The sequence below is a fragment of the Chelmon rostratus genome, chromosome 3, assembly GCF_017976325.1.
Source record: "Chelmon rostratus isolate fCheRos1 chromosome 3, fCheRos1.pri, whole genome shotgun sequence".
Lineage (NCBI taxonomy): Eukaryota > Metazoa > Chordata > Actinopteri > Chaetodontiformes > Chaetodontidae > Chelmon > Chelmon rostratus.
The window spans coordinates 29,227,094-29,238,531 of NC_055660.1; positions in this window are offsets into that span (position 1 = coordinate 29,227,094).

The window sequence follows — 11,438 nt, forward strand, 5'->3', positions numbered from 1 at the left end:
ATCCTCTCCCACCAGTTTTGACCATGTTCTTACATCCAGATCGTCCTCTGGACAGTGGTGGCACTGACCACAACTGACGTAAAAGCAGCTGCTTAAAAAAGCATTCTCCTCTGCTTTTGCCTTTGACACTCCATTCATTGTGAAAGACGGCTTCTTCCCCTGCTTCTAAAAGCAATTAAAAGTCTTTACAATAGCGCAGCTTCATGGATGGCTGCCTATTTATTCATTTATATTGGACCTGTGGAAACGATAGAAGGCTATACGAAGGAAAAATATATAAAGATCATGTGTGAGCAAGACAAGTCCTGCTTGGCACAAATGAAAGATCGTGTCGGAGAATCATCCCATTAGTATTATAGGTATACAATCAAGAATCAGCACAAGTCTCAGGACCCGTATATGTTGCTGTGTGGCTCTCAGATTTTATTATCACCTCTGTCACCACTTCAATTAATTAAATGTAAACAGATAAAAAATTGAATTGAATTGAATTACAATTTTTGGTTGTATGTTGTTGTGTCATTTGGAGAGGTTCATATGGCTGCTTTGCCATGACTTATTCTCACGTGTCACAAGCAGGTCTAAAATCCTAATGTTCAAATCTTCAAAGGTAACTGAATGTGGTTACCAAAATGGGGGGGCAGGGAGCAGACTGGAAATAATTAGCTGCTTTCTGGTATCCAGCAGGGTGTCCATGAGGCACACAAAATCTCTTTGAGAATCTACAACTGACAAGGCCGATAACTGCAAGGTTTTTGAGTTTTAATCTGGTGCAGAGCAGTGGGTGTGCTGTTAGCCAACACAATTAGCACATGACAACACGCCCGGCAGCTGGGCACCGCACCAAGGTGACGGCAGAAGACAGGTGGCCAGGTGGAGCAGCAGCAGTGGAGTCCCGGGGAACAACAGCAGCAGCCAAGCTAGGAGAGCACAGATCCCCCTGGAGGAAGAGAGGGAAGACCGTCCAAGAGTGGCAGCAGAGCGGTCAACACTCTGGTCGGAGGAAGCGAGCCAATCCCCGGCAGCACTGGAAGCAGAGGATGGCCGGTTCCATGCGAGGTTCGTGGCAGCAGAGCAGAAACCTGGGCAGAAGATGGAGGTTGCTCTGTTGGTGCCTGACTGGAGAGCGTCGTCCATCCCCACTGTCCAGTGCATAGATATAGGGCTCAGCTGAAGAGGTTCAGAGGCGAGTGGGAGGGATAGTTTACCATGACCTCTGCCACTCTTGACCACGACGAATGAACAGGCTTGGGACTATGTAAGTCAAGAACCAGGTGAGACGAAGTGGAAAAAGCAATTTGAGACAAAAGTGTAGAAGGAGCAGGCAGAAGCTGTCCTAGTAGCTTGCCAGGTTCATGCTCACTAGAAATCAACCAAGCATGTTTCAAAAACAAAACGGAAAATGTCAACATCCAGAGTAATGCAGTCTTTTTGAGTCATCTCTTTCAAGAGTAAGTCACGTCTCAAGTCATGAACACCAAGTCAAAGTCAAGTCGAGTCTTTTGTCAAAATTAGCCGAGCAAGTCTCAAGTCCTCAAGTTTGAGTCTAACTGGAGTCATATGACTTCAGTCTTCCACCTCTGCTGTTTTCTGTCTCACTTGACAGATATTGGATATAGATTGATGGGTCCAGTTTGAACCTGCTTCCCTAGAGGTAGTCTGATTAATCAGTCTGCTTGTTTAACCCGCGAGGGAGCCCAGCAGGATGCTGCGATGTGGAAGGTTTGGGCATGGTGGTTGTTATCACGCACCTGCACAGAACTATTATTCCACCATTAATCATCCAGCCTCCTGTTTGTTTTCCCCAATGTCTCCAACCACAATGATATATGATTTGTCATATGCCAGTATAAATTCACAAAGGTAACCTCCAAGTAAACAAAGATGTTCTGATGTCTGAATGTAATGGACGTTTCTCCAGAATGTGCCATCTACTTGCCTTTGAAGCATGTGGCGAAAACATAACTGAAGCTGTGGAGACTGTAACAGTTTACTAATCCAAGACAATCAATATTTCTTGTTTCAAGTGACTTTTTGTATTTTTCATGCACCTCATTATTTTAGCAAGTGATTGTAGAGTCATCAAAACAAACAGAAAAATGAAAAATGAAAAAGTAGAATGCACCTTAAGAATATTGGAAAGCATTTTTTTTTTGTGTGTCTGTGTATCGCCAACAAGCAGAGCTTTCCCCTTGATCACACTGGGTCAGCTGTAGGTTTAACCTTTGAAAATGTTGCCTTTGAGTGTTTATCTTTAAATCTGCTCCTCATCCCTTTCAGATTAAATGAGTTGTGTTGTTGCTGTGTGCAGTCTATCTGGACATCATCTGGAGAGCAGCTATGACAAGCTAGCCTTCCAAACAACAACAAGCAGAAATCAATAACCCTGTTGCCCTGCTCATCCCACTGCTGACCGGCTAACTGTGCGTGTGTGTGTGTGTGTGTGTGTGTGTGTGTGTCCAGAATCTCTTAGAACAAACAGTCTTTGACCAGACAGCCTCATTGTTTTGCTTCTTCACCGCTGTTTCCCTCTGTCCCTTGGCCTCTGTAGAATTATAAAAAGCCTACTATATGATTCTAGTCAGTGCTGGATTTATAAAGGTGCCTCAGGCATTGGATTTTTTAACTCTTGAGGGAGCAGTTCTGATGTTTTTATGGTTGTCTAACAAAAGAGAAACTGATTGTATTGTAACTGATTATATTTTCACATGTTCATACTATGATGGATTTGTCACGGGAACTTCATGTTTTGAATATTTCTTTTCGTTCATTTCATAATCATCATCTGGAGTTGGTAGTGGTGCTGTCGGTATACTGCCACAGTCTAATGGACTCTCCATGCTTCCACACCTCATAGAGGACAGTGTACTAAATTTGCATCTACTTACCTGGCCATCTGGGACAAGCATCTCGATGCTCACCCAGTATCACCCATGGGCACTTTGTGTCTCTGTGCTCCGAGAGGGATGACTGGGATTATAGTGCAGACCTTTTGCTCTATTTAACACAAGTTTCACCTCTAACAGAAGGCTTATGGGTGGTATAGCTCAGTGTTTGAACCTGGTTGAAGCACATATTAATGATAGTTACTGACACCAGTAATTGCATTAATATAATACATGTATTTAATATGGATTAATAAGATGCAAATGTTTAAAATATCATTTTGCATGAATCAGGTGAACAGCGAAGGGTTGAATCCAACTGACACTCACAATCAGCTGTTACCACAACACATAGGCACAAATAATCAGAGACAACTGCTTGATCATTGATCAGCAATGCTAATTAGTGATCAATTATCCCTCATCTATTACAACTACACAACTACAACACAAGCAGCTGTAATACAAACAACAACACATGTTGCACATGTGCATGTGTGTGTATGTGTGTGGCCACGTGGGGACATAAATCTGTTTACACGGGCATGTTGTAGGGACTTGCCTTACTTGTACTTGTGTGGTGTTAATTATATAACCAGAGATTCGATACAATAGCTAATGCTACACCGTTTCCACCATGAACCAACTCAGCTCCTCTCGACCGCAGGAAGCCATTTTTTCCAACATTTTGTGGTCAATTTCTTGCATTTTTCACCCCTATGAAGAACAGTGTCTGGTACTTCATAAAGGCTCCTCGTGGTTTCTCAGTTTAAACATTTTTAGCAACCATAAACAACGCAAAGAATAGACACTTTGAGCGAGTGTTATCACTTCCAGTCCTCCATCTGCAGTTTGCGCCACGACAAAAGAGTGACGTGACGTCATATGCAAACAAGGGGTGATCTGATCCTGACTCTGAAACACACAAACACACACTTACTGTGCATCCATAAACGCACAAACACAGATCTACCACTCACACACATGGTTACATGGACTCAATCTTTCTCTCATGCAAACACACACACACGCACAGTCATAGGTGAGTGAAATTGACTGTCTCCTTTCACTTGTGAGGATGAACAGAAAAAAACAGAAGTTGTTTACCTGCCTTTTTTTTTTTCTGTATTTCCACCTCTCAGTGAATGTGTGTGTTGTGTAAAAGAAATTGCCATCCGACTCCTACATCCAGCCTCGATACCGGCAGTCAGCACGGCATTGTCAGTGCAGACTGCAGTACCGTGCAGTCTGTGAAGCGAAGGCAACGGCGAGAACAGAAAGCCATGAAAAGCTGTTTGTTAACACATCTGTGCTCCTTCTCTCAGTCTGAAACATAATAAAAAGAACGATGATGCAATCATCATGACCCTGCTGACATTAAAGCGGAGGTCAGGATGATCAATACCTGCCTATAAACTAACTTCAACTTGAGACGGACTGTGCTGGATGGTGTGTGAGTCCATCTGGTGATTATCAAACTTACATCAGCCTGGTGTGTCGCGAAGACGTCCATTGTCATTCATCTCCAGGTTTTAACGGAGGGCAGCGTTGTCATACTGCTTACAAATATTCTCCATTCTGAAAAGAATGAAAAATGGGCCACTCACACACTCAAAATGCTGCAGATTTCTTGCAATTTAAAGAACTTTCCTCAGCACTTCATCCCTTCCTGTAGCTCCTTTTTCTTTTCTTCCCACGTTGTGAAGTGTCAAGTACTAGGTCAGACCAAGAGTGAAAATTAAGCAGTCACACAGTGATAATTGACTCCCAGTCACCCTCTATGTCTACATAGGTGTCTGTCTTGTGTGATAATTGCTGCAAAGTCATATATAGCCTTCATTGTATTTTGACATTGATTTATAGAGGGTGTCTTTAAGCACACACACTCACTCTAACACACATATGTATAGTACATGGACAAGCTGCTGCTGTCCCCTGCTTGATGCCATACAGAGAGGTGATAACAATGTGTCTGACACTCATTTCTCTCTGACAGTCTCCAGCGGTCACAGGATGTTCACACACCTAACTCATTTCCTTCTGTTGGTTTTAGTTTACAAAAGGTTTATTTTAGTTATGCATTTCTGTTCTTTAGAGCAAGACTCGAATACTAACAGAATCATTTATTAATGCCATCTAGAATCAAATTGAACAAAAACTCCTTCACTCATGAGTCTGCTCAGCTCCCGTGTTTTTAAAGGGTCAGTTCACCCAAATCACAATACATATTCTCACTACCTGACTGATTCTCCCTATACAACTATGCACATTTTGAGATATCTGACTTGTGCTGCCAGCCTAGTATAACAGACCTGAATGGAATTTTGTTTGTGATGCTCAAAGTATTCAAATAATTTTAGTTTATAGGGTGGAGATGAAGATTATTTTATTTTAGAGTTGAATTTACAAATTTCTCCCCAGCCTGGCCCTTTATGAGACCCCTCTCTGGGCATACAACAGGCATGAAAAGACCCCTCAAGGACATCAAAGAAGAATCAGTGACAAATGGCCACTACAGGATGGAAATCCACGAAACTGATAGACTGTCAACGCCCCCACATCTCCAGATGTGGCCAGGGAGTTAACACCACAGCGTGGAAAGAGAATGGCTCAGCCTCTCTTCTCATCCCTCAAAGACACAGCCCTGGAAGACAAAGGGACACTGAACTGGATTGATTTTGACTTTCAACACAATGCATATCCATATACATAGATAAAAATGATGTAACATGATTGCAAAATCACAGCATTTAAACAGTGTAACACAGTCTATCACTCACGTATTAATAAGTATATAACATCCTGTTCATTCATGAGGTGTGTTTGGAATCATTCAGGAGCAGAAAATGCCACAGTTTTAAATGAAAAAGCATTAAATATCATATCAAACTTTATTATCTCCTGAGAAAGAAATTAGAGCAGTAAAAGTGTAAGACAGAGGAAGTACAGAAGAGGAGGAGTGAAGTGCTGTGTTGATGTGGTCACACTGCTCCTCCAGGTTTACAGAGCACCTGTTAGTGTTTTGGACCGCTGGCTGGTGGGGCCAGCTGGGTGCTTGGTTCAGTCCGGCCCCGCCTGGAGCTCAGCTGCATCCTGAAGACATCTTTAAGAGCAAGAACTTTATGAGAGCAGTCTGCTCAACTTCTGTGCTCTACCCAACAAAAGTTAGAACTGAATAACCTGACTGCTGTTGAGCTGCAGTGAGCGCCACTTTCCTTTGATTAATGAGTACTTTGGGGAACATTAGACCAAAAATAGGATTTCCTATTCTATTATTTTTGGCTTCCCATAGCTCTCAGCTGGATGGTGCTGAAATTTTCCTCCACTTAGTCTCCCGTGTTTCTCCAAACCTCTTACCAATCGCTCGCTTTATCTGGTGCACGCTGGTCCTCCTCCAGTCATGTTGTTGCATGTCTTTATTCTTTGCTAGCAGTGTAGCAATGAATATAAGTCTTACATCTTACTTCCGGTCACTTCATACACAGTGATTTCTTTTTCTTTGTTCTGGATTCAAGTTCATTTGTCCCGAAAGTTTATTTTGTGTTGGAGGCTGAGACATCCAGTCACATATTGACAGTGTCTTCACTTGATTAAATTTTTCCTTTTCATGTCAGAATAGTTTCATCTTTATGAATGAAATGTAAAAGGGTTTTACTTGTGTACACCACTGTGTTAAATAATCTCTAGATGCCCTACTTAATATGAAGAACCTTCGGTGCATGTTGATGACCTTGAATAGGAGCGTGCTCAGCAGTCTGCTATCGCCATGTGACAGATGACAGCTCAGCAGATTTTAATGTGTTATTTAAGCAATAAAACAAGCGCTTGCATCCTTAGAAGTTTATCAGAAGGGAAAGTCACACTTTAAACTGATAACAGAAAGTCCAGAGAAAATCCATAGTGGGGTCAGGCAAGATGATGATGACGTGGTTCAACATCAGGTGAGCCAGCTTCAACACTTCTGTGTATGACCATGCTTTTTTTACCTGGAGCCCACTGCACCAGCACCCCTGCTGCCACAATGCAGCAGCCCCATTCAAATAAATGTGGGCTCACACTGTTAATAATGAATGGACACATCATCAGCGATGTTACAAATGACTCTCAAAATTCAGCAGACGCACTTGATGAAGTTGGGGATTTGTCTTTTGTCGGCTGGGCCACAACAGCAGCGGTTTGTGACTGAAGGAGTAGCTGAGTGATGAAGATACTCCACTGGTGCGTTGGTGGGTGGCCAAGTGTTGGAGTTTCCCCTTTGGCCGTAGCTCTTTCAAAATTAATCGGTACAAACTGTTTTCTATTACATCATCAGGGGACATTTACAGCAGTCCGACTTTTAACTGCAGCTCATTTCAAATTCCCCGCGTGCTAGGACGGAAATAATGTGCTATAATACTGAAGACTTCTGAACTCATCCACCAGACCATTGCAGAACATCTGCAAGATAGTGTTATTATGAGATGCACAGTTCTATACAGTACTTCAAATGTAGCTACTGCCATCTTGTGGGACTTTTTTTTTACTTTTTTTTACGAATTAATACAATTATGTTAAAAAATTTAAGACACACACATACACACTGATGGTGTCTGAAATAGAATAGATAGAATAGAATAAAACTAAAGATCAACAAAGTATTGAAATTGGCATTCCCATAATTGTCAGTGAAAACCCTGGATATGAAAGTACAGGCTGCCATGTGCACTACACAGTTTTTAAAAAGTTTTGGAGGTCTGGAAAATGTTTGACTCTAAGTGTTATGTTTTCAAGGAATATGCTTGAATTAGACTTTACAGAAAAACGCTTGATTTTCTACATAATGTGGTGTTTCATCTGCACACCCACTCATGTAAACCAAAAATATTTTCATATTTGAAATGAAACAATCGACATATCTGCTTGTCTTCTGGCATTGAAATTAGCAAGCATCAAATAATCAATCAATAAATATACACAATACATACAATCAAAGTTAATACAGCTGGTTAAATACCTTGTCTGCTGTGGGTGTAAAGGAAATACCGTGGTTGTGTTTATAGTAACAAATTAGATGTTTAGGTAAAGGCTTCGAGAGTCTGGACATTTTTAGTTAAGGTACCTTGAGAGTGCTTGAAAAGTGCCTCAATTTTACTTAAAAAGCTGTGCGAATCCAGGGACAGTGTTTAATACTATTTCCTCTGATATGTAATGTCCAGTGCAGATAGAAGCAGATGAAGGAGAGTGCATGTCTGTGAGTTTATTGGGGGCGGCGGGGGTTAACAGACAATTATAATTCTTAGTGTTACGATTAAAATATGTTTACTTTCAAATCAAGCTGCCCAGGAAATGATTGGAAAGTACTGTTTGTTTTTCACTCAAACATATCTTAACCACGTCATATGACATGCTACTGGAGTACACTGAGAACACACCAACAAATATTAGTGGGACCACTTAAGAATATTCAGGAATTCACATTATACATATTACCATTGCCAACTCCTATAACAAATTGACCTTGTTTTTGCACATTGACCATACACAGTCCAGCCACATACTATAGTTTGAGCTAGCCTTGTTCAATACAGCGAGACTTTTAATCCCTGTGTCATGGCCACTAAAGGGAACTGCAGCTCAAGTTACTTCACCACTAAGATGAAACATTTTAACAACCAGTGAGGAGAATATTCAAGAGAACTATGATAAATTAAATTCCACACTCAATTTCTCTCTGAATCTGAGAGTTAGCTGAGTTGGTAATCACTGGTATCCAGAATTTAAAGTGGAGTTACTGTGTTGATCATAGCAGCAGTGCCTAGAAGAAACATGAGATATGGGACCGGAGCATCCCCCACATGTAAAACAGGGAGTTCTTGAATATGACGCATGCTCAGCAAACTTCCCAATGTAATAATAATATGGGGTCTCCAACACCAGTGCTGCCCCAGGGAACACCTTCAGCATCACAGACAGTGGCCAGTCTCCCATTGTTGACCACAGGGGATGATAACTGATGTCATGTCTTCCCTGAAGAATCCTCTGTGCAAGTGGGAATGCAGCTACAAGTCTGCGTTCCCTGATGTCCAATTTCCTACTTTCCGCATTTGAAGCAAAAAGAACCCGAGGGGCCTCAATTTGCTGAGACTCCCAACTCCCTCCTAGCTCACGGGACGGTCATGGCATATAGTGCAATGTTCTCTTAGTAAGGTTCAAGGGAAAATTCTGAACTAAATTTAATCTTGAATATTGGGTGCACTTTGTGGAACCGTATACTTATGGGTAAAGAAGCTAGAGGAACATGTGGCTGAGGGTTAATGAGAGCATAGGACCACACCTTCTTTCACCTCCATTGGCTACTTTTTCCAAGAAGGAGGAACTTTTCATTTGTTTATCATTTATCTAACAACCCCATCTGACTAGATAGCAGGCCCACTGTTAATTTATTTTTATTTGTTTTTTTTTTTTTTTCTGGACACAGCTATGTTCTGCCAATTCCTCTTCTGCAAACCAATTAAGAAAAACCAACAAGAACAACAGTCAAAAATAACTATTTTTATGATGAGCTCTTGACATCAGCATTGGATACTACAAAACATGATTTGCTAGAGCATTCTATACCTTCAAAGCAATTAAAACTGTCTTGATGTGAGCAGTAGCATTTCATAAATGCATGATAAAGGTGCAGCAGGTCAGGAGTTTATATCTTAAATCAAGACCACAATGACGGATCTGAGAAATCTCAGTTCAACTCACTGCATTTATCTTAATGTAACTGACAGGATCATCAACTGGTGTCCTCTTTTTCAGTCTTAACCCCTCAGTAATAATGTTTAAGGCTCATACCATGGTACTGTATGCTTTAGCTTGTTTACATTTATGTTAAAAATGGGTTTTATGGTTTGTTTCCACAATTATGACCTCTAGGTTTGGCTTCTGATATGGATACAACTTTGATCAGTCTATGCATAGCCCATTATTAACCTATTTTACCTATGATGGTATGATAAGTGCAAGGACAGATGGACGGTGCTGCCATCAGGTATTTGTGGACCTTGGGCCGTATTTTGAAAGATTTATAAGTCCTAAGAATCAGTCTTTCAAGTGAAAATTACATTGTTTTTCATGTCTCCTTGAAGTTAATATTCAGTTCAGGTGGGGACTGTCCCAGTACGCTGCTCATAAAACCTCTTATTGTTTAAAAGAGCTCAGAAGACGAGGAGCTTCTTAAGTAGATGAGACAATTGTTGAAAGTGGAAAGAGTTTGTTGAGTAACAGGGAGACTCTGCAGGGCAACGATTTGATCTCATTAGAGATTATCACGATACTGATGCACGCAATGTGGTCTGCACAAACTCACTGCTGTTGCAATGTGTTACATCAGTACTTAGTTTGAAGTGTACAGATTGACAGAAATGTTTTCATTTTGATGGTTTGAAGGTTTTAATGGACACAAGGGCACAGGAACAACCTTGGTATCTACTGACCAGGTGTCCCCATGACGGAAGAGTTACTGCTCAGGCTCTGGCACGGGTACTTAAATGTGTGTGTGTGCAAATTAAACCAAAATCAGGTGAGAGATCCTTGAAATTCAGCCCAGATCAACATGGGGATAAGTATAATGCTCACACATTGAGATACACACACATCTGTCCTCAAAGGAATGTGCAACCTGTTTCACGCTAGACACTGATAGATTAAAATGATTAGATGGGTCGTCACCTCACATTAGCAAGGGTTTAACAAAGGTCACAGACTGCCAAACCAAGTGCTCTGTCTACCAACAGGCGAGAGGAAAACAGGAAGACAAATGGGGCTGATTGGAGGGATTTATCCTCGAAGAGAAGAGTTGAATATGCAATTTGATTGCAGCTTACAAATGTAATGTTTTTCGTGATCAACATTTAATTCGTCTGGTTAAATGCACATAGGAGATACAGTTACAGCTGGTACTATGTATCAGTTCCTGTAGATGACATGTATATTTCTCTAACACATCTTTCTATTCAATTTATAACCCTCAAATGATAATAAGGTCACATGGTTATACTCTGGATTGATTAATTGGGAACAGGGAGCCTATAAACTAATAGAAGTGAATTAATCATGTAAGACATGATGTGCTCTCTGTTTCAGCATGTGGATCTTGAGTTGTATTATGACTGAGTGGAATTCAATTCAGACTGGATCACAACTCAAATTAATTTCGGAAGTGGACTCGTTGCCCTTATTTAGTACAGGTGTGTCTAACTGTGTACAACGATGAAGGTAATTACACGTGCGCACTCTAGAGCCTTGATTTCCGGCTAATGAGATCAAGTTCCCCTTGTAGTTGCTGATAGGTACTGCTATTAGCAGGAGGGCTGTCACTTAGTGGAAAAGGCACGATTTTCCAAATGTGAAAAAAATGAGGAAATACAAGGCAGGCGCTCTGGAGACACAGCTGCAGTCTGTCCTGTCAGCCCAATAGGTTTCCCACCACTCTCTCAGAATAATAAATCAAAGTGAACTCTTCTTTTACATCGTCTTCATTTGGAAGAGATGATTAGAAATCCTCGGAATGTAATTTCTTCTTAG